At 42.2% G+C, this 26476-nt stretch overlaps 1 protein-coding gene across 10 annotated transcripts in view; it reads left to right on the top strand.

Annotated features, from left to right (window-relative positions):
* The window catches only part of Sgk3 (serum/glucocorticoid regulated kinase family, member 3), a 124859-nt gene that overhangs the window by 36575 nt on the left and 61808 nt on the right, over positions 1-26476 (top strand). For 3 of the 10 annotated variants that reach the window (XM_087660240.1, XM_087660238.1, XM_087660242.1), the window contains one exon: positions 23984-24052. The exons of 4 other annotated variants lie outside the window; for them this stretch is intronic. The gene's annotated coding sequence lies outside the window, so the exon portion shown is untranslated. 10 annotated transcript variants of the gene reach the window in all.

Below are 26476 nucleotides of genomic sequence, written 5' to 3'. Positions count from 1 at the left end.
CAAGCAGGCTGTTAGAGCAGATAACATCCTGATCCTCAGGCAGGACGTAGGAAGAGATGGAGACAGGGCCTGTCCTGGGCTTTTGGGACCTCAAAGTCCACCCCTAGTGACACACCTCCCAATGCTTCCCAAACAGTTCCACTAACTGGGGACCAGTCATCCAAACATGAGGTCAGGGGCCATTCTCATTCAAACACACCGACGTGTGTGCGTAGATCTGGATCATGCAGTCCTTTGTAGAGTTTAGAGGTTGTCTGCCTCTGTCTTCATACACTTTTTCCTCTGTGTTTCTCTGTCTTCTCCTTTTCTAGACCTTGTAAGGACACTTGTCACTAGATTTAGAACTCAGATAATCTGCCACAGTCTCATGAGTTGATCCTTTTGAAGGCCACTGTCAAACTTATTAAGTCGTTGTAGTTTGAGTGACTTTTGATGTCGGTGTGGTTTTATAATTTTATGCATTAAGTCATTTGGAAAGTTGTTGTTGTTTAAATCTCGGCCTGTGCCCGGACAGAACACACCAAGCCAACATGGTTCCATGTGGAGAGGTTTAATGAGAGAAGAAGAGGAGAGGAGAGGAAAGGCTGGCCATGAGCATGTAGAGGGAAGGGTTGGGGGGATAGGGAAAGAACAGACAGAGACAGAGCGGAAGAGAGAGCAAGAGGGGAGTAAGAGGGAGAGGAGGGGGCAAGCAGCCCCTTATATAGTGTCAGGCACAGCTGGCTGTTGCTAGGGGACTGTGGGGCAGAGCATATCTTACTGTTCCCAGGTAGCTGTGGGGGTGGAGCTTCGACACAATACCAACAAAAGTATTGGTTCATTGACTTAGGCAGATCTTTCTAATGTTGATACATTTCATTGAAAAATATTTTGGAAACCACTGAGTTAATATTACTGAGTGTATCAATAAGCTTCTCTTGGTGAGGTGTGAGTTGCTGATAGGCTCATGGTGAAAGAAACAGATTTTCCAGAACACTTAAGTTTTACTCGAAAGCTCATTTATTATCTGCCATTGCCGACAAACACATTACGTTATTTTCCTTGATGTGACAGCCTTCATTTGTTCATTTTCAAGAAAGTATTTGCCAAATGCTCGAGTTGGTAAATGCCATCATCTGCCAATCCTCCTTTCAAGTAAATATGGGGTTGTACGCTGGAGCAGGTAGTGCAGCCTGCCCACGATCACATGAGGGCTTTCCCCACAGTCATCGGACTTCAGTGCTTAGCAGAAGCATTCCATATGTCACATAGAGAACTAAGATCCAGGTTAAAAATCAACACTGCTCTATCAGCCACATTCTGGTTTTCTTTTTAAGATGGTGCTGCTAAGGCTTGAAGTCAGGTCCTCATACACATCAGGCAAGTGCTAAGCCACTGAACTTTAGGCCCACAATCTGCCTTTAAAAAAGATTAATTTTTGTCAGTAAGCACACCATAGCATCAGTAATAGTGTCGGGCCTTAGAGCCTCCCCTTGAGATGGATCCCAAGTTGGGCCGGTCACTGGAATGACTTTCCTCAGTTTCTTCTCCATTTTTGTCTCTGCAGTTCTTTTAGACAGGAACAATTCTAGGTCAGAATTTTTGACTGTGGAATGGCAACCCCATCCCTCCACCTGTTGCCCTGTCTTTCCACTGGAGGTGGAGTCTTTGAGTTCCTTCTCCCCACTGTTGGGCATATCATCTAAGGTTCTTCCCTTTGAGTCCTGAGAGTCTCTCACCTCCCGGGTCTTTGGTACTTTCTAGACGGTCCCCCCACCTCTCACGACCCCCCATTGCATATTTCCATTCATTCTGCTGGCCCTCAGGGCCTCCCTCCTGTCCCCACCCCCATATCTAATCAAGTTCCCCTTTTCCCTTCCCTCTCCTCTTTCCCACCCAGGTCCCTCCCTCCCTCTTGTTCATGTGATAGTTTTCTTCTCCCTCCCAAGCAGGATTGAAGCAGAGCTTGTTGACCTTCTTGAGTTCAGTGGATTGCATCCTGGGTATTCTGTACTTTTCTGGCTAATATCCATTTTTTATACTGTGTGTGTGCATGTGTGTGCAGGCTCAAGTACATGTGTGCTGGCTTGTGAGTATGTGCACATGGGTTCAGGTGTTCCAGGAGGCTGGAAGAAGAAGGAACTGGATCCCTTAGAGATGAAGTTTGTGGCAAGCCACCTGACCTGAGTGCTATCCAACCAAACTTGGATGGTCCCCCACATGAGCGCTCTGTGCTCTGAACGCCTGAGCCATCTCTCTGGCCCAGCATCCACCCTTTCCACTGCAAGGATGCAGCCAGAAAGAGCATGGCTGACTACTAGTGCACTGACCCTACTGCCTAGACTCTTGCCAGGGAGCCACGGTTCTTACTGTTTTACCACCAGTGCAAATGCAACACATTGAAAAAGGGCAGACAGCATCTTAGAATTGCTAAAAAACAACTTGACTTTCCAGACTCCCTGAAGAGGTGTTAGGGCCTTCCAAATTTTGTGACTATATTTTGAATAATCCAGCTAATACTTGCCTCACACCCACATTTATACATCATTTCTGTATTCTAGACTCTCAAATAGTGCCATGTTCAGAAAAATCACTTCTTCCTTATGCTACTGGTAAATATCCAGTCAAGTTCAAGTTTCTCCAACTCCCTCATTTTTTTTTCCGTTTTTTCATTCTGATCAATATCTAAGTAAAACCAGGTAATACAAGCAGTAGCTCTTTCTAATAATACAAGCCATGGTCTTTTAAAGACTTTTACACAATTGACTGCCTTTCCTCACACGTTACCATTTGCATAATGAGAGACAGGGTTGCCTTCCGGTCTCCATCTGTGCCCAGAGGACTCCGTACCCAAAACCTGCCCAGAGAGAGCTGGTCTCCTACGATCACAGACTCACAGGCCCACAGAAGGGACAAGCTACAGTCAGAGACAGCCAGACCAACTAACACCAGAGATAGCCAGATGGTGAGAGGCAAGTACAAGAACCTAAGCAACAGAAACCAAGCCCACTTGGCATCATCAGAACCCAGTTCTCCTATAACACAAAGTTCTGGATAAGCCAACACACCAGAAAAGCAAGATTTGGATTTAAAATCGTATCTCATGTTGATGATACAGGACTTTAAGAAGTACATAAATAACTCCCTTAAAAAAATACAGGACAACACAGGTAAACAAGTAGAAGTCCTTAAAGAGGAAACACAAAAATCCCATTAAAGAGTTACAGGAAAACACAACCAAACAGGTGAAGGAAGTGAACAAAACCATCCAGGATCTAAAAACGGAAATAGAAACAAAGAAATCACAAAGGGAGATAACCCTGGAGATAGAAAACCTAGGGAAGAGATTAGAAGTCATACAAGAGATAGAAGAGAGAATCTCAAGGGAAGAAGATACCCTAGAAAACATTGACATAACAGTCAAAGAAAATGGAAAATGCAAAAAGCTCGAAACCCCAAACATCCAGGAAATCTAGGAGAAAATGAAAAGACCAAACTTAAGGAGAGAGCAAAGATTTGCAATTTTTTTTAATTGGATATTTTTTATTTACATTTGAAATGTTATCCCCTTCCCCAGTTTCTTGTCCATAAGACCATATCCCATCCCCCTCGCCCCTTCCTTTTATAAGGGTGTTCTCCCACCCACTCACCCACCCCTTCCAGCCTCCCTGCCCTGACATTCCCCTACACTGGGGCATCAAGCCTTGGCAGGACCAAGGGCTTCTCCTCCCCTTGGTGCCCAACAAGGCCATCCCCTGCTACATATGCTTCTGTAGCCATAGGTCTGTCCATGTGTTCTCTTTGGACAGTGATTTAGTTCCTGGGAGCTCTGGTTGATTGGTATTGTTCTTATGAGGTTGAAAACCCCTTCAGCTCCTACAGTCCTTCTGTAACTCCTCCAATGGGGAGCCATTCTCAGTTGAATGGTTGGCAGTTAGCATTTGCCTCTGTATTTGTCATGCTCTGGCAGAGCCTCTCAGGAGACAACTATATCAGGCTCCTATCAGCATGCATTTCTTGGCTTCATCAATATTGTCTGGGTTTGGTGGCTGTATGTATAAGGGCTGTATCTCCGAGGTGTGGGGCAGGCTCTAAATGGCCATTTCTTCAGTCTCTGCTCCAAACCTTGTGTTCATATTTTCTCCTTGAATGAATATTTTTGTTCCCCCTTTTAAGAAGGATTGAAGCATCTGCACTTTGGTAATCCTTCTTCTTGAGCTTCCTGTGGTCTGTGGATTGCATTTGGGTAATCTGAGCTTTTGGGCTAATAGCCACTTATCAATGAATGCATACCAAGTGTGATTTTCTGTGATTGAGTAACCACACATAGGATGATATTTTCTAGTTCATTCCATTTGCCTATGAATTTCATGAAGTCATTGTTATTGATAGCTGAGTAGTACTCCACTGTACAGATGTACTACATTTTTTTTAAAATCCATTCCTCTGTTGAAGGGCATCTGGGTTCTTTCCAGCTTCTGGCTATTATAAATAAGGCTGCTATGAACATAATGGAGCATGTGTCTTTGTTGTATGTTGGAACATCTTTTGGGTATATGCCCAAAAGAGGTATAGCTGGGCCCTCATGTACTGGAATGTTCAGTTTTCTGAGGAACCTCCAGACTGATTTCCAGAATGGTTGTACCAGTTTGTAATCCCACCAACAATGGAGGAATGTTCCTCTTTCTCCACATCCTCGCCAGCATTTGCTGTCACCTGAGTTTTTGATCTTAGCCATTCTCACTGGTGTGAGGTGGAATCTCAGGGTTTTGATTTGCATTTCCCTGATGACTAAAGATGTTGAACATTTCTTAGGTGCTTTTTGGCCATTCGATATTCCTCAGCTGAGAATGTTTTGTTTAGCTCTGTACCCCATTTTTAATAGGGTGATTTGGCTCTCTGACATTTAACGTCCTGAATTTTTTGTATATTTTGGTTATTATCCCTCTATCAGTTGTAGGATTGGTAAAGATCTTTTCCCAATCTGTTGGTTGCCGTTTTGTCCTAACCACAGTGTCTTTTGCCTTACAGAAGCTTTGCAGTTTTATGAGGTCCCTTTGTCGATTCTTGATCTTAGAGCATGAGCCATTGGTGTTTTCTTCAGGAAACTTTCCCCAGTGCCCATGTGTTCAAGACTCTCCCCCACTTTTTCTTCTATTAGTTTGAGTGTATCTAATTTGATGTGGAGGTCCTTGATCCACTTGGACTTAAGCTTTGTACATGGTGATAAGAATGGATCAATTTGCATTCTTCTACATGCTGACCTCCAGTTGAACCAGCACCAATTGTTGAAAATGCTATCTGTTTTCCATTGGATGGTTTTGGCTCCTTTGTCAAAAATCAAATGACCATAGGTGTGTGGGTTCATTTCTGGGTCTTCAGTTCTATTCCATTGGTCTGTCTCTGTACCAATACAGTTTTTATGACTATTGCTCTATAATACTGGTTGAAGTCAGGCATGGTGATTCCCCCAGAAGTTCTTTTCTTGTTAAGCATAGTTTTGCTATCCTGGGTTTTTCATTGTTCCAAATGAATTTGCAAATTGCTCTTTGTATCTCTATAAAGAATTTAGTAGGAATTGTGATAGGGATTGCATTGAATCTGTAGATTGCTTTTGGCAAAATGGCCATTTTTACTATATTAATACTGCCAATCCATGAGCATGGAAGATCTTTCCATCTTCTGAGAGCTTCCTCAATTTTTTTCTTCAGAGATTTGAAGTTCTTGTCATACAGATCTTTCACTTGCTTGGTTAAAGTCACAAGATATTTCATATTATTTGGGACTATCGTGAAGGGTGTCATTTCCCTAATTTCTTTCTCAGCCTGTTTATTCTTTGAGTAGAGGAAAGCTACTGATTTGTTTGAGTTAATTTTATACTCCAACAGTTTGCTGAAGTTGTTCATCAGGTTAAGTAGTTCTCTGGTGGAACTTTTGGGGTCACTTAAGTACACTAACATATCATCTGCAAATAGGGATATTTTGACTTCTTCCCTTCCAATTTGTATCCCTTTGACCTCTTTTCCCTGTCTGATTGCTCTGGGTAGGACTTCAAGAACTATATTGAATAAGTAGGGAGAGAGTGGGCAGCCTTGTCTAGTCCCTGATTTTAGTGGGATTGCTTCAAGTTTCTCTCCATTTAGTTTGATGTTAGCTACTGGTTTGCTGTATATGGCTTTTACTATGTTTAGATATGGGCCTTGAACTCCTGATCTTTCCAGGACTTTTATCATGAAGGGGTGTTGAATTTTGTCAAATGCTTTCTCAGCATCTAATGAAATGATCATGTTGTTCTTATCCTTGAGTTTCTTTATATAGTGGATTACATTGATACATTTTCATATATTAAACCATCCCTGCATCCCTGGGATGAAGCCTACTTGTTCATGATGGATGATCATTTTGATGTGTTCCTGGATTCCATTTGCAAGAATTTTATTGAGTATTTTCGTGTTAATATTCATAAGGGAAATTGATCGAAAGTTCTCTTTCTTTGTTGGGTCTTTGTATGGTTTTGGTATAAGAGTAATTGTGGCTTCATAGAAGGAATTTGGTAGTGTTCTGTCTGCTTCTATTTTGTGGAATAGTTTGGACAGTATTGGTATGAGGTCTTCTATGAAGGTCTGATAGAATTCTGCACTGAACCCATCTGGACCTGGGCTCTTTTTGGTTGGGAGACCTTTAATGATTGCTTCTATTTCGTTAGGAGTTATGGGGTTGTTTAACTGGTTTATCTGTTCCTGATTTAACTTTGGAGCCTGGTATCTGTCTAGGAAATTGTCCATTTCCTCCAGATTTTCAATTTTTGTTGAATATAGGCTTTTGTAGTAGGATCTGAGGTTTTTTTTTAATTGCTTCACATTCTGCTATGTCTCCCTTTTCATTTCTGATTTTGTCAATTTGGACACACTCTCTGTGACCTCTGGTTATTCTGGCTAAGGGTTTATCTGTCTTGTTGATTTTCTCAAAGAACCAACTCCTGGTTTTGTTGATTCTTTGTATAGTCCTTTTCGTCTCTACTTGGTTCATTTCTGCCCTGAATTTGATTATTTCCTGTCTTCTACTCCTCTTGGGTTTATTTATTTCTTTTTGTTCTAGAGCTTTTAGGTGTGCTGTCAAGCTGCTGACATATGCTCTCTCCTGTTTCTTTTTGCAGGCACTCAGAGCTATGAGTTTTCCTCTTAGTACAGCTTTCATTGTGTCCCATAAGTTTGGGAATGTTGAATCTTCATTTTCATTAAATTCTAAGAAGTCTTCAATTTCTTTCTTTATTTTTTCCTTGACCAAGTTATCATTGAGTAGAGCATTGTTCAACTTCCATGTATATGTGTGCTATGTGTCCTTATTGTTGTTATTGAAGACCAGTCTTAGTGCGTCGTGATCTGATAGGATGCATGGGATTATTTCTATCTTTCTGTATCTGTTGAGGCCTGTTTTGTGACCGATTGTATGGCCAATTTTGGAGAAAGTACCATGAGGTGCTGAGAAGAAGGTATATCCTTTTGTTTTAAGATGAAATGTTCTATAAACATCTGTTTAATCCATTTGGTTCATAACTTCTGTTACTTTCTCTACATCTCTGTTTAATATCTGTTTCCATGATCTGTCCAGTGATGAGAGTGGGGTTTTGAAATCTCCTATTATTGTGTGAGGTGCAATATGTGCTTTGAGCTTTAGTAACGTTTCTTTTATGAATGTAGGTGCCCTTGCATTTGGAGCATAGATATTTAGGAATGAGAGTTCATCTTGGTGGGTTTTTCCTTTGATGAATATGAAGTGTCCTTCCTTATCTTTTTTAATGACGTTTGGTTGAAAGTCAATTTTATTTGATTTTAGAATGGCAACTCCAGCTTTTTTCTTGGGGCCATTTGCTTGGAAAATCTTTTTCCAGCCATTTACTCTTAGGTAGTGTCTGTCTTTCTCTCTGAGGTGTGTTTCCTGCATGCAGCAAAATGCTGGGTCCTCTTTACAGATTCCGTCTGTTAGTCTATGTCTTTTTATTGGGGAATTGAGTCTGTTGATGTTGAGAGAGACTTAGGAATAATAATTGTTGCTTCCTGTTATTTTCGTTATTAGAGGTGGAATTGTTTGCTTATCTCTCTTTTGTTTGCATTGCAAGGAAATTATATTCGTGCTTTCTGTATGGTATAGTTTCTCTACTTGTGTTGGAGTTTTCCATCTATTATCCTTTGTAGGGCTTGATTTTTAGAAAGATATTGTGTAAATTTGGTTTTGTCATGGAATATCTTGGTTTCTCCATCTATGTTAATTGAGAGTTTTGCTGGATACAGTAACCTGGGCTGGCATTTGTGTTCTCAGATGTATGACATCTGTCTAAGATCTTCTGACTTTCATAGTCTCTGGCGAGAAGTCTGCAGTCTTATAGGTCTGCCTTTATATGTCACTTGACCTTTTTTCCTCACTGCTTTTAATATTCTTTCTTTGTTTTGTGCATTTGCTGTTTTAACTATTATGTGACGGGAGGAATTTCTCTTCTGGTTCAATCTATTTGGAGTTCTGTAGGCTTCTTGTATGTTTATGGGCATCTCTTTCTTTATGTTAGGCAAGTTTTCTTCTATAATTTTGTTGAATATATTTACTGGCCCTTTAAGTTGAGAGTCTTCACTTTCTTCTATACCTATTATCCTTAGCTTTGATCTTCTCATTGTGTCTTGGATTTCCATTTTGGGCTATGAGCTTTTTGCTTTTTACATTATCTTTGACAGTCGTGTCGATGTTTTCTATGGTATCTTCTACCCCTGTGATTCTCTCTTCCATCTCTTGCATTCTGTTGGTGATGCTTGTAACTATGGCTCCTTGTCTCTTCCTTTCATCTTCTATATCCAAGGTTGTCTCCCTCTGTGCTTTCTTTATTGGTTCTATTTCCATTTTCAGTTTGTTCACCTGTTTGGTTGTGTTTTCTTGTAATTCTTTCTGGGATTTTTGTGTTTCTTCTCTAAGGGCTTCTACTTGTTTACTTCTGTTTTCCTGCATTTCTTTAAGGGAGTTCTTTATGTCTTTCTTAAAGTCCTACATTATTATCAAAAAATGAGATTTTAAATCTAATCTGTCTTTTCTGGTGTGTTTGGATATCCAGTATTTTCTTTGGTGGGAGAACTGGGCTCTGATGATGCCACGTATTCTTGGTTTCTGTTGTTTAACTTCCTGCACTTGCCTCTAGCCATTGGGTTGTCTCTGATATTTGCTTGTCTTGCTGTTTCTGAGAGTGACATGAAGGTGCTGTAGGCCTCTGTGTCAGCACTCCTGTAGAACTGTTTTCTTTCAGCCTTTCCTGAGAACGGGTGCTCTGATTTCAGGTGTGTTGGCGCTCCTGGAGACTGCCTTCCAGCTCTAGGCGTAGGCAGGAATCAGAGTCCTGCCCCTCTTTGCTCATGTAGGTCTTTGCACCCAGTGGGCACAGGTGGCACTATGTGATTCCCTCTTGGGTTTGGACTGTGGGCTGTGGGTATTCTCCTCTCACTTTTCAGGAGTATCCACACTTCTGAGGGTCCAGCTCTCTCCTCCACGGGATCTGGGTACAGGATGCTGTTTGGCTGGTTCATTTCGGTCCTGGGCACAGACCAGAACTGTGGGTACCAGTGGCTGTCTGTTCCTATATCCCTGTGTCCAGAGGCACTCTGTGCAGTTTCCCCTTGGAGCAGGGATGTGGGCCAAAGTGTGCAGAGGTGGTAGTCTGTTCTGCTGTATGGGGATGTCTGCCCTCCTGGGTGGTCCGCTCTCTTCCGAATGGGATTTGGGTGCAGGGTACTGCTGGATGGTATCAGTTCATTTCCAGGCAGAGCCAGAAACAGGAAGTGCCCTGATCCAGAGGACTTCTGCCTCTTTGTATCCTGAATCCACCAGGCAGGTATGTGCTAGCAGAAAAGTGGATCTTACCTCTGCTCTCAGCTATGGAGACTGTCTTCCAGCTCCAGGCGTGGGCAGGAATCCTTGAATTTATTTATATAGTGGATTACTTTGATGGATTTCCATACATTGAACCATCCCTTCATCTCTGGGATGAAGCCTACTTGATCATGATGGATGATCATTTTGATGTGCTCTTGGATTCTGTTTGGGAGAATTTTATTGAGTATATTTGCATCAATATTCATAAGGGAAATTGGTCTGAAGTTTTCTTTCTTTGTTGGGTCTTTTTGTGGTTTAGGTATAAGTGTAATTGTGACTTCAAAGAATGAATTTGGTAGTACTCCTTCTGTTTCTATTTTGTGGAATAGTTTGGACAGTATTAGTATTAGGTCTTCTATGAAGGTCTGGTAGAATTCTGCACTAAACCCAACTGGTCCTGGGATCTTTCTGGTTGGGAGACTTTTAATGACTGCTTCTATTTCTTTAGGTGTTATGTGATTGATTCTGATTTAACTTTGGTACATGGTATCTGTCTAGAAAATTGTTCATTTCATCCAGATTTTCCAGTTTGGTTGAGTATAGGCTTAGGTAGTAGGATCTGATGATTTTTTGAATTTCCTCAGTTTCTGTTGTCACGTCTCCCTTTTCATTTCTGATTTTCTTGATTTGGATACCGGGTCTGTGCCCTCTGATTTGTCTGGCTAAGGGTTTACCTATCCTGTTGATTTTCTGAAAGAACCAAGTACTGGTTTTGTTGATTCTTCATATAGTTCTTTGTGTTGTTTGATTCTACTTGGTTCATTTCAGCTCTGAGTTTCATTATTTTCTGCTATCTCCTCCTCTTGGTTTTATTTGCTTCTTTTTGTTCTAGAGCTTTTAGGTGTGCTGTCAAGCTGCTAGTGTATGTACTCTCCAAGTTCTTTTTGGAGTCACTCAGAGCTATTTGTTTTCCTCTTAGCACTGCTTTAATTTCATCCCGTAAATTCGGGTATGTTGTGCCTTCATTATCATTAATTCTAAAAAGTCTTTAATTTCTTTCTGTTTTCTTCCTTGACCAAGTTGTCATTCAGTAAGAGCTTTGTTCAGTTTCCATGTTTATGTGGGCTTTCTGTCTTTTTTGTTGTTACTGAAGTCCATGGTGATCTGATAGGATACATGGGATTATTTCAATCTTCTTTTATCTCTTAAGTCCTGTTTTGTGATTGATTATGTGGTCAATTCTGGAGAAGGTACCATGAGGTGCTGAGAAGGTATCTTCTTTTGTTTTAGGATGAAATGTTCTATAGATATCTGTTAAATCCATTTAGTTCATAACTTCTGTTCATTTCTCTATGTCTTTGTTTAGTTTCTTTTCCACTGTCTGTCCATTGATAAGAGTGGCATGTTGAAGTTTCCCAACTATTATTGTGTGAGGTGCAATGTGTGGTTTGAGCTTTAGTAAGGTTTCTTTTATGAATGTAGGTGCCCTTGCATTTCAAGCATAGATAGTCAGAATTGAGAGTTTATCTTGGTGGATTTCTCCTTTCATGAGTATAAAGTGTCCTCCCCCCCCCCTTTTTTTTGATAACTTTTGGTTGAAATTCGATTTTATTCAATATTACAATGGCTACTCCAGTTTGTTTCTTGGGACCATTTGCTTGGAAATTGTTTTCCAGTCTTTTACTCTGAGATAGTGTCTGTCTTTGTCGTTGAGGTGTGTTTCCTGTATGCAACAAAATTCTGGATCCAGTCTGTTAATCTATGTCTTTTAATTGGGGAATTGAGTCCATTGCTGTTGAGAGAGATTAGGGACCAATGATAGTTGTTTCCTGTTATTTTCATTTTTAGAGGTGGAATTGTTTGTCTTCTTTTGGTTTTGTTGTGAGGATATTACTTTCTTGTTTTTTCTTGGGTGTAGCTTCCCTCCTTGTGTTTGAGTTTTCCATCTATTATCCTTTTAGGGCTGGATTCATAGAAAGATATTGTGTAAATTTGGTTTTGTCATGAAATATCTTGGTTTCTCCATCTATATTAATTGAAAGTTTTGCTGGATACAGTATCCTGGGCTGGCATTAGTGTTCTCTTAGGGTCTGCATGACATCTGCCCAGGACCTTCTGGCTTTCATAGTCTCTGGTGAGAAGTCTGGTGTAAGTTTGATAGGTCTGCCTTTATATGTTACTTGAACCTCACTGCTTTTAACATTCTTTTTTTTTTTTCCTGCATTTGGTTTTTAGACTTTCATGTGACAGGAGGAATTTCTTTTCTGGTCCATTCTATTTGGAGTTCTGTAGGCTTCTTTTCTGTTTATGACCATCTCTTTGTTTAGGTTAGGGAAGTTTGTTTCTATAATTTTGTTGAAAATATTCACTGGCTCTTTAATTTGGGAATCTTTGCTCTCTTCTATACCTGTTATCCTTAGGTTTGATCTTCTCATTGTGTCCTGGATTTCCTGGATGTTTTGGGTTAGGAACTTGTTGCATTTTGCATTTTCTTTGGGGTTGTTTTCTATGGTATCTTCTGCCCCTGTGATTATCTTTTTAATCTCTGGTATTCTGTTGGTGATGCTTGCATCTATGACTCCTGATCTCTTTCCTTGGTTTTCTATCTCCAGGGTTGTCTCCCTTTGTGATTTCTTTATTGTTTTTATTTCCATTTTTAGATCCTGGATGGTTTTGTGAAGTTCCTTCACCTGTTTTGTTGTGTTTTCCTGTAATTCTTTAAGGGTTTTTTGTGTTTCCTCTTTAAGGGTTTCTAGCTGTTTACCTGTGTTGTCCTGTATTTCTTCAAGGGAGTTATTTATGTCCTTCTTAAAGTCCTCTATCATCATCATGAGTTGTGATTTTAAATCAGAATCTTGCTTTTCCAGTGTGTTTGGGTATCTTGGGCTTGCTGTGGTGAGGGGCACCAGGCTCTGATGATGCCATGTGGCCTTGGTTCCTGTTGCTTAGGTTCTTACCCTTGTGTTTTGCCATGTGTTTATTTCTGGTTTTAGCTGGTCTTGCTGTCTGACAGTGGCTTGACTCTTCTCTAAGCCTGTGTGTCAGCACTACTGGGAGACCAGCTCTCTCCTAGTGGGATCTGGGCAGAGAAGCTGTTGCACAGGGTCCACTCCAGGTGCAGACAGAAGGATCCTGTCCCACACTGCTCTTCAATTCCTGTGTCCTGAGCGATCAGTACAGGTTTCTTAGAGCAGAAGTGGTGGTCCTACCTGTGCTGTCCAGCATGTCAGCACTCCTGGGAGACCAGCTTTCTTCCAGTGGGATCTGGTTACAGAGAGCTGTGGCACAGGGTCAGCTCCAGGCACAGGGAGAAACTGGAAGAAAAGATTTTGTAACTTATATCGATGTATCCTGATACGCTCTACCAGAGCCTTACTGACACAGATGAGGTTGCTTGCAGCTAACCACTGGACTGAGCACAGGGGCCCCAATGGAGGAGTTAGAGAAAAGACTGAAGGAGTTGAAGGGGTTTGTAACCACATAAGGAGAACAACAATATCAGCCAGCCAACCCCCTCCCCTGGTCCCCCAGTGCTCCAAGGGACTAAACCACTAACCTAAGAGCACACATGGAGGGACCCATGGCTCCAGCTGCATATATAGCAGAGGATGGCATTGTTTGGTATCAATAGGAGGAGAAGTCCTTGGTCCTGTGAAGGCTCATTTCCCCAGTGCATGGAAATGCCAGTGTATTGAGTTGGGATTAGGTGAGTGGGAGTGGGAGCATCTTCATAGAAATAGGTGGAGGGGGAAGGGGGATGTGACGGGGGGAGGGTAAATTTTAAATGTAAATACATAAAATATCCAATAATACATATATGTATATATAAATTAAAGAAGAAGAAGAGACAAGGTCAGGAGGATTTTCCACCAACTTTTCTGCTCATATCTCTATGTCTTTTAGCATTCTCTTGTCACTCTATAAAATGGAAGATAAATGTAGAGACTCAATGAGATTTAGATTCAAATTTTTTGCAAGAATATTTATCACTGATGTTTTATCTAATTAGGAAATAAAGATGTTCAATTAACTGTCCTTTTATAGTATAAGTAGACATAAAAGGTGATCACTGTGTTACAGTAGTTCACAAATTAATTTATTAGAAAAGGCTTTTGTTTGTTTGGTTTGTTGTTTTTGTTGTTGTTGTTGTTTGGCTTTGGGTTTGTTTTTTCGTTTTGTTGTTTTTCTTTTCTTTTTTTTTTTCTTTTCTTTTTTTCGGAGCTGGGGACCGAACCCAGGGCCTTGTGCTTGCTAGGCAAGCGCTCTACCACTGAGCTAAAATCCCCAACCCCCGTTTTGTTGTTTTTCTTTTTTTTTTTTTCTTTTCTTTTTTCCCCGGAGCTGGGGACCGAACCCAGGGCCTTGTGGTGAAGGCGGAATGGAGTCTGGATTCTACTCTTAATAATCAATTTTCAAGATATCTAGTTCCTAGTACCATCCAAAATTAGTTTCTCAGTTATTTTCTGATTCTCTTTGCACCTTTACATACTTCTGCATGCGTTCCTTTGTCAGAGACAGGCTCTTGGAGCCTTGGAGCTGTCCTTAACTACTGACCTTATGTTTTCACTGCCAAGAGCTTCTAGACCTGCTCTAGGTGCCCAGCTGAAATGGCTGGCTGAAGACATGAAGGCACTTATGTATTTTCTTATCCTGTAGGACAAACAGTTCTCAGTGTGCTAACACATTGCTAATGTTGTGATTACATAAATAGAACTTAATAAATGCACATTATTTTATTTTAGACAGTCTTACTATCTTGCCCTGGCTGCAGCTCACTGTGCAAACCAGTCTGATCTTCACCCCATGGCAATCCTCCTGTCCCTGCCTCCTGAGTTTCAGAGATTACTAGCATACATTACCATGCACAGCCTATTTTTAAGATATTTGTAATAATTCTTTTTTTAAAAAAGATTTATTCATTTATTTTATATAAGCACACTGTAGCTGTCTTCAGACACACCAGAAGAGGGCATCGGATCTCTTTACAGATGGTTGTGATTCACCATGTGGTTGCTGGGAATTGAACTCAGGACCTCTGGAAGAGTAGTCGGGTGCTCTTAACCACTGAGCCATCTCTCCAGCCCTATAATAATTATTTTGTCAAGTATGTCACAACATGTTCCAAGAATGGATTCCTGTGAGGAGCATTCTGAGTGCTCATGAGAAAACTCCCGGAAAACAAGCCAAGAGTCTCATGACCTCAGTTTCTTGAGAAACACAGAATTATTCTTAGAATGTGCTGTTGTGTCTCTCCCAGGTGTAGCTGATAGGAGAGTTTGCTTTACGACATTCATTACAACTGACTAGAGTGGTGTTTCTCAACCTTCCTGCTGTGGCGACCTACTAATACAGTTCCTCATGTTGTTAGTGAGCCCCAATCAAAAACTATTTCTGTTACTACTTTATAACTTGTTTTGCTACTGTTATGGATAGTGATGTAAATATCTGTGTTTTCTAATGGCTTTTGGTGACTCATGTGAAAGGGTTGTTGGACCCCCAAAGGGGTCACAGTCCATAGGTTGAGAGCTACTGGGCTATAGTTGTTACTTTTTTTTTTTTTTTTTTTTTTTTGGTTCTTTTTTTTCGGAGCTGGGGACCGAACCCAGGGCCTTGCGCTTCCTAGGCAAGCGCTCTACCACTGAGCTAAATCCCCAACCCCTAGTTGTTACTTTTATGCCCCCATGGAAGAAAATGTTTTGCCACCTGCTGCTGTTTGTCATGTCCTTGTCCTTGTCCTTGATTGTACACTTCGCTCGTGTGACTCCTCTTAACCCTCAGAATATAACTTGTTCGAAGCTCTGAATAAAGGTGACTACTGCATGAAACTTTCTCATTCAGCAGCCCCATTCTCCTAGGCCACACCACCTCTGTAGCAATAAACACAGTCCTTCTTTAAGATTTTTGAAATGGAATCATCCTTAATCCTTTCTTCTTTTAGTTTGCAGAATATTTTCTGTGTATGGAAACAGTCAATGTATATATTCGTTTCAGTTTTGCACTTTTCCTTTTCTTTTTTTTTTTTTTTTTTTGGTTCTTTTTTTCGGAGCTGGGGACCGAACCCAGGGCCTTGCGCTTCCTAGGTAAGCGCTCTACCACTGAGCTAAATCCTCAGCCCCTTCTTTTTCTTTCTTAACAGTTATTTGTGTTTGTCATACGTGAGCAGGAGCCCTCAGACGGCAAAGGATGGCATCAGATCTCTTAGGAAGTCCTGGAGGTTTGAGCCAGCAACTGAGGGTGCTGGAACTGAACTCAGATCCTTTGGAAGAGCACTAAGTGCTCTTAACTATTGAGCCATCTCTCCAGCTCCTGTAAAACCTTTAAGCATAAAATTACAGGCTGATAAAATGGCTTGGGTTAAGGTACTTGCTGCCAAGCTGAATGACCTTTGTTTGATCCCTAGAGTACACATAATGGGAGAAGAGAACTGACTCCCAAAAGCTGCTCTATCTGGCTCACATACATGAGTGTACACACACACACACACACACACACACACACACACACACACACACACACAATAAATATAATTTGGTTAAAAATAATACAGTTATAATAAATGTGGTTTGAGCTTAACTTGAGTATATCCTTCTCCCCCATGAAAGGCCAACATTTTGATAACTGTCATTTTATGATTCCTTTATTTAATAACCTTTATTTCTGGGCTGGAGAGATGGCTCAGAGGTTAAGAGCACGGACTGCTCTTCCAGAGGTCCTGAGTTCAATTCCCAGCAACCACATGGTGGCTTACAACCATCTGTAATGGGATCTGATGCCCTCTTCTGGTGTATTTGAAGACAGCTACAGTGTATTTGTATATGATAAATAAATAAATCTTTAAAAAAGAAAAGAAATACCTTTAAATAACCTTTATTTCTTATTCACCATCTATTATTCAATAGACGGTGGGCCTGAAAGTTTTTTTTTTTTTCTAATTTCATGCACCTACTGTCCCATGCATGGAGTATTACATACATAGTAGGTGATTAGTACTTGTTTAGTTAAATTGAAGTAAACCCTGTTTGTTTCGCATCTCTGAAGGATTGATTGTTGTGTCTTTATTGTCTGATATTAGTATCTTTGACACTGTTGCTTTATATATATTTTCTGGTCTTTTTCCTCTTTGGTTTGTGTGGAAGGGGCAACTTGGTCCTTGTTATCCTGTATTAGCTAGATTCAGAAGCCCCCAAAGCTCTACTCTTAATGGCCACGTTGCATTTTGACCAGAGGAAGTTCTAAAAATCTATATCTGATAGCCTCTAGTATACCCACACTTTAAACTGAAGGACACTGTTGTTAGGTCTGTCTGATTAATACTTCTTAAATCTATAGAACAATATAACAGTTTGTTAGTAGTAATTTATAGATTATTTGGGCCAGGTTTCTGAGCTCAGGGGACTCCCTGAGAAGGGCCAGGGAAATTTTCAAAGCACAATGGGCCATTGACAGGTTGCAGAAGTTACCATTCTTGCTTGGTAGTGTTTCCTGTCCTGTTATCTTCTGGGTAAGACTGTGGTTAAAGGTATTAATCAAATTGTGTGCAGTGCTCCCTCATAGCGTACTGTGAACTGCAGGTTCATCTCTCGGACGCAAAACCCTTCCTGGTCAGACTCTGAGACATGCTATGTGATTTTTATATTTTGCAGTCTTGTTGCTGGCAACCTGAGAAGCCAAACTGTATTTGGATATAGAATTGTAGCTAGATATCGAATCAGATTTTCTGCCTGCAATTTCTGGGTTCTGGGGACATTTGCTAGGCAGCTTACATTTTAGTTTTGGAGATAAATGTTTTGAATGATAGAGAAGAATACAAGGTAGCCCAGCTAAGTGCCATGTTGAACATTGCGATTTATATCTGTCAGCTAAGTCAGTTGTGTCAGGACAAAAGGAGCTAAGAGGCAGTGGTGGGCCTGTGAGGCTGTAAATGATCCAGTCTGTCAGTCCACAAGAGGGACGTAAGGGATTTGCCAGAAAGTAGACTAGAGTCAGAGTGGAGAACTTGAGCTCTAGGAATTTGTACTTTCTACAAAGATGGCGGTGAAAATGGAAGAGACTCTGAAATGGGGACATCGAGGATTTAGGGACCTCGGGGAAACTAGGACAAAGGCTTGGTCACCCACATTACCACACACTGGGACAGCCTGAACATGGTGATGCCATGTCATCATAGACCCCAGAGGCTGTCGGTCCCATTCACTCTGTTCTGATTTTAAGCCTCACTTATTTTATGAACACTGATGGGCCAGCCCTTCTAGTTTTCCAGAGTATACAGACTCTGGAAGGGCATTTAGACATTATGAGGCCACCTTCATTTGACTCATATGCAAATTGAGGATTTTATAGTTTGTGACTTCCCTTAGGACGCAGCAACCTCTGATTTCTCAAGTTCTTGCAGTAGAGGTCATGGTGCATCCGTTTCTTTCTTTCTTCCTTCCTTTCTTTCTTTCTTTTTTTTGTAAAGCAAGCCTTGTTTTTTCCTGCCTTAATTCACGTTCTATCCATCAAATGTAGATAGATGTTTTACTGGTTAAAACAACTCAAGCAGGGGTTGGGGATTTAGCTCAGTGGTAGAGCGCTTGCCTAGCAAGTGCAAGGCCTTGGGTTCAGTCCTCAGCTCTGGAAAAAAACCAAACAAAACCAAACAAACAAACAAAACAACTCAAGCACTCTTGCTTTCTTTTACCCACATACCTAATCACAAACCATGAAGTGACACTGTGGACATTTGTGCTGCCACAAGAAGAGAATTACATTTGGGAGGGGGCCCCTGGGCTCATCTTGCTTGTATGAGGCTCCAGGTTGAATCCCCAGTGCTGAAAAATAAAAGCGACTTACAGATCTTAATGGGTTGTTCTAGAATTAAGCCAGTTTCTCCATAAAAGAAAGGGGGTGTTCATTCCAGTGAGCCAAGCAGAAGACCCTGGCTTTATGGACCGAGCAGAGTGGAAGAAAGGAAGTCACAGAAAAACAAACAAACAAACAAACAAACAAACAAACAAAAAGGGATTCCTTATTTGTAGATTTGCTTTCCTCGTGTGGTGGGGAGAGAGAAACCGGATAATAGAAAAGTAACCGCTTGGTTAACTGCCAATTACCTAAGCTTGTTTTAAAAATAACAGCTAAAGGTTTAAATGATGGGAGGATTATTGGGCTATTCAGGATATTTCTGTATTTTTCATTCTCCTGTCCAACAAAGTGATAAAATTTTAGCCCCATGGTACTAAATTGAATACAGTTTGATTTTTGGTCCAGACTGCTGTTGCCTGGTACAGGTTTTATTTAACTCTGCCAAACTTGGCCTGGATGTGACAGCTCTGCTCTCCTGAAATGTGGCTGAGAGAAGGAGATGGTTATAACTCAAACTGGGGATGAGAATTCTCACCTGTGGTCAGTGCCCATAATTCCTTTCTTCCCTCTCTTCCTCATTTCCACCTTTACTTTCTAACCCCCTTGCTCTCCAGGGTCTCAAGTAGTCCAGGGTGATCTTGACCTAGCTATGTAGCAGAGGATGACGTGAATCTGTTGTCTGCCTCTCTCGTGCCCACTTTACCTACCCACCAGCATTTATCTATCCGTCTGTCTGTCCGTCTATTGGCAGGGACACATGTAGTCCAGTTTGGCCTCACTGTGTAGCCCAACCTGCCTTGGCCTCTCAAGTGCTGATTGCAGACGGACTGCGGACACCATTCCCATCTTATCATTTTTAAAAGCAATCAGGAGGGGCTGAGATAGGGGTTAGTACCGGAATTGTTTTCTTTGCCCCTCTGAATAGTATTCCTAGGGACTCTTTGCACGTGGAACACTGTATCCGTGTGTGACTCCTACTTTGCTGAGGTAGCAGAATGTGCCTTGTCAAACCTCACCTTAGCTGGACCCGGGAGAGAGCTTAGCTTGTCTTTGCCATCCCCAGCCTTTTTCTTTACTTTCTTCTTTTCCCTCTTCCTGTGTCCTCCCCCACATTCCCAGGTTCAACCCCCACTCAGGCTTTATTTACTTAGGACCTCCCGGGATGCGGTCTGCGGAAACCTTTGTCAGGCGCCAGGTGAGGGGGTTGGGGGGAGAGTTGGGGGGGAGGACGACGACGAGGACAGGCGGTTGGGGTTGGGCACGGATGTGGGCGGGACGCCGATGTGGGCGGGGCGCCCGCCGGCAGGCGCCCTGGGGGCAGGTGGAGAGGCCCGCTTGGATCGGGTGGCGCCGAAGAGTGGCGCTTCCAGCTTGCCACGCTCAAGGGTAGGGTCCCGGAAGGTAAGTGTGCACACCTCGGAGCGCCGTGGGAACAGGGTGGGCACTCGCGGGACCTGATGCAGACCACTCACCGGTCCGGCTGGAGCTGCGGTGCTGGCCAAGGCACTCGCTCGCTCGGGAGGGAGGAGGCTTGAGTGGCTCCGCATGCGCACCCTTCACAGCCCTTGGAAACCTCAGGTAGTGTGCAGCTTTTATGTTCCTTTAAAATACATGGGTGGTGCTTGGCTCTGGACGTAGACTTTGGGTTGCCTGCCGGGACGGAAAGGTGCGACTGGTAGGGACTGTTAGGAGGACGCCGGGGTTCCAGGAGGGAGCATGACTTGGAGATTAGCGGACAGGTTTCTAAGTTGGAATGCCTGAGCCCTTGGTGTACTTATTAACCGAAAAACTTGAGCTGTTTCTCGGCTCCATGCGCCATGGTTTTCACGGATGTAAAACTGTGGTGCTGGTTCTTGTAATCTGACGGGATTGTTGTAAAGATTGGGTTAATACCTAGTGCCTGGCAACGAACGTTGGTTATTTTCGCTCTGCATTCTGATGAGCATGAATCTCTTAAGGTTGTCATTTCTGGAATCCAGTCTCTTAGAGCTGTTGTCTGAAATGCTTGGGTGATGCCTTTGAGACTGCGAATTGAGTCTTAAATTGAGTCCTCTAGTACTAAGGGTGTTCTGAGCTGACCACTTTATTCCAAACCAGTTCCTCCCTAAATGCTACAAACATCTTTTTCTTCTCTTGGTGCTTGGACTGGAAACGCCCATCCACCCCCAGCACATGCTCTGCCCATGAATTACACCCCTGAACTCATAAACCTTAGTTTTGAAGACTATTCTAAAGAAAGGGTGGAAGAAGATACTTTTTAGGGTGAGTGTAACCTCATTTTGAGAGTCGGGGTTGATTTCTTTAAAAGCAGTTAGTTCTTTTGATGGACAACTTGGCTTTCCGGAGTGAGTGCTTATTTTATACTATATTATTGCTAAAGTGCATAAACTAGCCTTCAGACGTCATATGAGCATGGCTTGCCACACAGACACAGGTTCGAAAGAGACATGGAAGCTGGATGTGGTTATAAGCCTATGCTTTTAACTTCTGCACTCAGGAGCCAGAGACAGGAGGATTGCTGAAAGTCCAAGGCCAGACTGGGCTTAATAGTTACATGAAGGCTAGACCTTGTCTCAAAAATTGGTAAGTAAATAAATAAATAAATAAACAAACAAACAAACAAAACAAATCCGAAAAGCCAGTCCTGCTGGTCTTTACAGATGAGGATGTGTCTAAAGACCCAGAACCAATAAATGGCAGAGCCACTAACTTAGCTCTGCTCATCAACAAATTTTAAAAGCAAAGGAATATGGGAGTCAGTGTTTTTATTTTTGACAGTTTTACGGTGCTGAGAGTTTCTTCACTCGGCAGCATCCTGCTTGGTAATTTAATTGCATGATTCATAATCATTCTTCAGCACCTTTGATTTAAATCACAAGTCTGGAAGTTGCTGTATCAACTATTGCTTTGAGAACAAGATGATTGTCTTGAACTTTGTACAAACACGTTCCAGCAGCGCTTTGCTTTTGTTTTTCAAAATGCAGCTCGTTTCTCTGTGTGCAGAAGGCATGAACAACATAATTACACTGACCTCGCACAGTTTGTTATCACCGCGTTACTGGTGAAGCTTTCTCCATTGGGTAGTGTACATACGGTCAGGAAGCGATACCCAGAGCGCTAGCCCTGAATGTGAATGGAGAGGTGAGGTGGCGACACAGCTGGTAACTTCAAAAGCCCTTCCCAGTCAAATTATTTAGAGATAGCTGGTGTGTAAGTTGCTGACTTCCTGGCTCTGTGTTGTTCACTCCCTCACCTCTGGGTATTTGTTCAGATGTTTCCTTCTTACTTAAGCTTGCACACAACCCCACACTTCCTATAATATGTCCTCCGTTGGTATAATCACTCTTCTGCTTTCCGCCGCCAGCGGGTAAGTTCCTTGTGGCTAAGGGTGCTTCCACTTGTGTTCCCTGCTAAATCCCTAGTATCTGGAAACAGTACTTGGCCCAGGAAGATACTGGCTGTGTAGCTTTGCACAGATATGAGCAGCCCAGCTAACAATTAATTAAGCTAATGCACCTACACGTTGCCTTACTTGCCTGGTTCCTCTGCTTTCAGTTCTTTCTCCCTCTTGCCCAGGAAGGAATAAGACCTTGAGTCTGAGTTTAAGTCTCCCATACTTTGCACTCTACAGGCCAGTAGCTAAGTTTTTTTTCATCAATTTTTTCCCCCAAACAAGCCACCCTGGTCCTCGTGAAGCCCTCTTCCTCTGGCCCCTTTTTTTTTTTTTTTTTTTTTTTTGGTTCTTTTTTTCGGAGCTGGGGACCGAACCCAGGGCCTTGCGCTTCCTAGGTAAGCGCTTTACCACTGAACTAAATCCCCAGCCCCTCCTCTGGCCCTTAATGCACCTACAGCCCTTAAGTTTCCTTTGAAGGCTTTCACATCTGCAGAGAAGCGGGCATTCATCTTCCTCTACATGGTGGTCTTTCCAGCCTGTATCTCCTGCAGATGAAAACAGTGATCTCAACTTAGGCTTTCAAATATGAAATAAAGTAGGGTTCCAGTGGCTATGCAAAACCCTTAAATTGGTATCGATTCCTTCGTGATAGTCCTGTTCTTATTAATGACTGCTTTCTCCAGTTGAGCAGGCGTTTTTTTTTTTTTTGGTTCTTTTTTTCGGAGCTGGGGACCGAACCCAGGGCCTTGCGCTTCCTAGGCAAGCGCTCTACCACTGAGCTAAATCCCCAACCCCGAGCAGGCGTTTTTTGACTAACTGACCTACTAGCTCTTCACTTGTGCTGAAGATCTCTGCTACAGAATAAGAATGTTTATCCTGCACCCCTACCACATCCCCCTCATGCCATGGCACCCCAGATGCTGGATGACTTTAGTTGGAGTTGCCTTGTCCTTTCTCAGACTTCTGGTGCTAGCTTTCTCAGAAATTGATCAGTCTTCCTTGACTTGTGATTCTATTTATCTGTCGCTGCATCTGAAGAGAAGGACGTGGACTACACATACAGAAGTTCCATATTATACGTTTTTACCTTTTTCCAGTTACCTTTAGAGGGTGCATGAGACCCTCGTATCCGCTTTTTAAGTCAATGTGAACTCAAGTTCTAATAGACCTTCAGCTCGTTAAAGACGGGGCTTCACAGCTTGTTCTGAGAGTAGGGAAAGGGTAGGGGAATTCAGTTGGAAGTAAAAAGTTGAAAACTTCGAGTCTAGGTCTTTAAGGGACCAGGTGTAGATGGGGCTGGATACTTTATGTGTAACAGAGAGCCAAATGACTTTAACAGTGTGTAATGCCGACACTTGGGAAGGTGTCAGGACAAGACAGTGTTAGAGCAATGTCTGCAGCTTTGGGCCTCCTTGTGGAGCATTATTTCTAAACTGTTTTGTTTTTATATCTCCAGGCACACACAGTCCTCCTGCTTCTCCGCTTTGTTTTCTGAGCTGGAGAGGACTGAACATTCTCTTCTTCTGTTTGGCTCTGACTTCACATACTGTAATTTCTTTCTGTGTCTGTCTGTCTCCTCCCCACCCTCAAACACGACGGGTCTCTCCGTGTAGTCTCGGCTGGCCTTGAAGTTACAGTCCTGCTTCGTCCTCTTCGAGTGCTGTGATTACAGGCACACCACGTCTGGCCTCGTTGTCTGTAATCTTAAAATACGTTCATACCTCTTTCTTCCTTTGCTTTCTTGTACGTGTGGAAAAGATACATCTCAGAGTTTTTACTTCATGGGAGGTATTGATGAAGCTTGCTCTTTTTGTTTGACAGAACATTTGGTTTAACACAGTTTTTTATAATTGCATTAAAAATGTCTCTACACATATTCAACTGAGGCATGTTTTTTTTTTCTTGTGATGCTTTCAGATATGAACTTGATTGTGACTTTATTCAAGAAACTGAGATAAGAAGCTCTAAAGTTTGAGGCCAGCCTGAGTAAGACCCTATCTCTCTTTTCCTCTCCCCCCCCCCCTTTTTTTACAGAATATTAAACATTTCTGCCATTCATTGTTTATCTGTTTTTCTGTTGCATCCCAAACTGAACTGTTTTTTTTTCTCCTGTGTTGGGGTATACATCATCCTAACTTTGTTCTTGTGTTTAAATATGTAGCCAGACATAGCTCTGAGTTTCTTCAACCATTTCTAGAATGAAGCTTGTAGTCACTAAAACAAAAAGACTTCGGGGCTGGGGATTTAGCTCAGTGGTAGAGTGCTTACCTAGGAAGCGCAAGGCCCTGGGTTCGGTCCCCAGCTCCGAAAAAAAGAACAAAAAAAAAAAAAAAAAAAAAAAAAGACTTCCAGGGGCAGCCGTATATAAAGGTCATGATTTTAGACCTTTTACAACTTTAAGTTAAAATTTTATGTGCTGCTTTTGCTAGTAGTTTAGTTAGTAGTTCAGGGCTAGAATCCTGTGCTATAATTTCATTAAGTATTATAATTTAGATACGTAATTGGTTATAATTAGTGTGCTTTAGGGAATATCTTCAAATGTGATAACTTTCAGGAGAAATTTTGAAAGCAAATACTTGGTTTTGGAGTAAAATTCCCTTTATCGTACCACATAAGCACCTGTGTTTATCCAAACACTCCTTGTCTTTGAGATGCCTTTGTTAAGAATGTTACAAATAACAGCAGAGGTGCAGACCAGTGAGACCTCCCCAGCACACGGGAGTTACCATGCATGTAAATCTGTGCTTCAAGGGAGGGTTTATTAAGACACCACAGCCTAGTGGCGTGTATAATGAAGGGGACAATGGAGTGACTAGGGGAAAGTGATGGTCTGGAAGACTGAGGAAGCAGTTACAAGGCTCTGGTTACTAGATGGGCTGGAACGCCTGAGCATACCTCAGGTTTAGCCATGTGGGAGGAGAGCAGTAGAGGCAGGATTAGAGTGGAAACATGGGTAGCAGGTTGAAGTCGCCACTGGTAATTGTTGAATTTCTGTGGTTTATGTAGGGTGTGTGCATGTGTGCGCCTACTCTCTGAAATCTTCCAGTCTGCAGTCACTAACCAGCTTTCGCTAGGCCTCCCACTCTGTCAATGGTTGGGCTCTGACCTCCAGGTGTGCCCTTAAAGTTCTTCTGTGTGTGTTCACCTCGGCCTGCAAGATGTGCTCAGGACGAGCATCTGAACAGAAAGGCATGGAAGAACAGTACAGCCCCACTGAAACTGAGACCCCGAGACGTAGTGACCTTTGGGAGGCTGAGGACAGGGCCCAGCCTTGCCGCCACTGTGACAGTTATCCTGTGGATTCTGAATCAAGTGGAGGATGCGTACTATGGAGAACTTTAGAACCTTCCTCCTTTATCTGGCAGTTCTGGTTTTAGTAAGGAATACAAAGGGCCCTTAGTGGCTGCTTTGCCTCCTCACTCATTTCCCCTCCCTACCTGTCCTTAGTAAAATAGTTTCAGGGAGTAGGCAGGCTCACATGGCTTCCGCTGAGGCTCTTGGACCACTCTCAAATTGATAGGTGCAGACTTCTCAATGTTAGTCTCAACTGTTATCACTTCTCATTATCAAAAATCAGGATGAATAAAGGTGCCTGTAAGAAAATAGTAACAAGTTTAGGAAAAATTGGGACAGCTCTGTGATTACAGGACAGGGAAAAATCAAAGAGGGCGGAACAGACACTGGGGGAAGGATACTGTTAGCAGGGAAAACAGGAAAGGTTGTAACTGATTCATCCTGTGACCTCCGGGAAAAGGGAGAAGGCTACTATGTATCTTTCATCAGGATCCTGTTAGGTTTGGGCCAACATAGTTTACAGATGAGACAAAGACTCCCTTTGTTTCTGTAGAAACATTTCGGTATGTTTGGAGCCAGCGTCTTCAGAGGTGGAAGTAAGTAAGTGCAGGATTATATGCTTCTTCAGTAGACTTTAAGACAAGGACCTCTAGTTGGTTCAGGGTTAGAATTTCCTGGAAAGGTGCTTTAAATGACTTATAAAAGCCACTCATCTTGTTTCCTACTCCCCTCCCCTGCCAATTTTCTAGGTAAATTAGGATATGGTTGTATTTTTTTAGGTCTCTCACTCTACCGGTGTCCAGTTTGAGCTTCCTAGTTAGACAGTCTTCCTAGTAGGTGCCAGGGTTTTCCATTTGTTCCTAACCCGTCCACATACCCCTCATTAGTACCATCTCCCAGCATAGGTTCCCTTACCAGTTGATGGATCCCTCTGAATGACCCAAAGTGGATAGTTTACATTTCAGGTTTCTCTCTTGGTGTACATTGTATGAATATGGACACATTTTCATTTTGTGTTCCTCTTTTTGGATCATCCAGATATACTTTTAAAATCCCAAACGCCACCTTTCTCTTTGTACCTTTGTGCCCTAGCAGCCTCTGATCTTTTATGGTCCT

This window comes from Rattus norvegicus, chromosome 5 (genome assembly GCF_021556685.1).
Source record: "Rattus norvegicus strain SHRSP/BbbUtx chromosome 5, alternate assembly SHRSP_T2T, whole genome shotgun sequence".
In the NCBI taxonomy this organism is placed as follows: domain Eukaryota; kingdom Metazoa; phylum Chordata; class Mammalia; order Rodentia; family Muridae; genus Rattus; species Rattus norvegicus.
The sequence above is the reverse complement of the archived record's forward strand: the minus strand, read 5'-3'. Positions and strand labels throughout refer to the sequence as shown.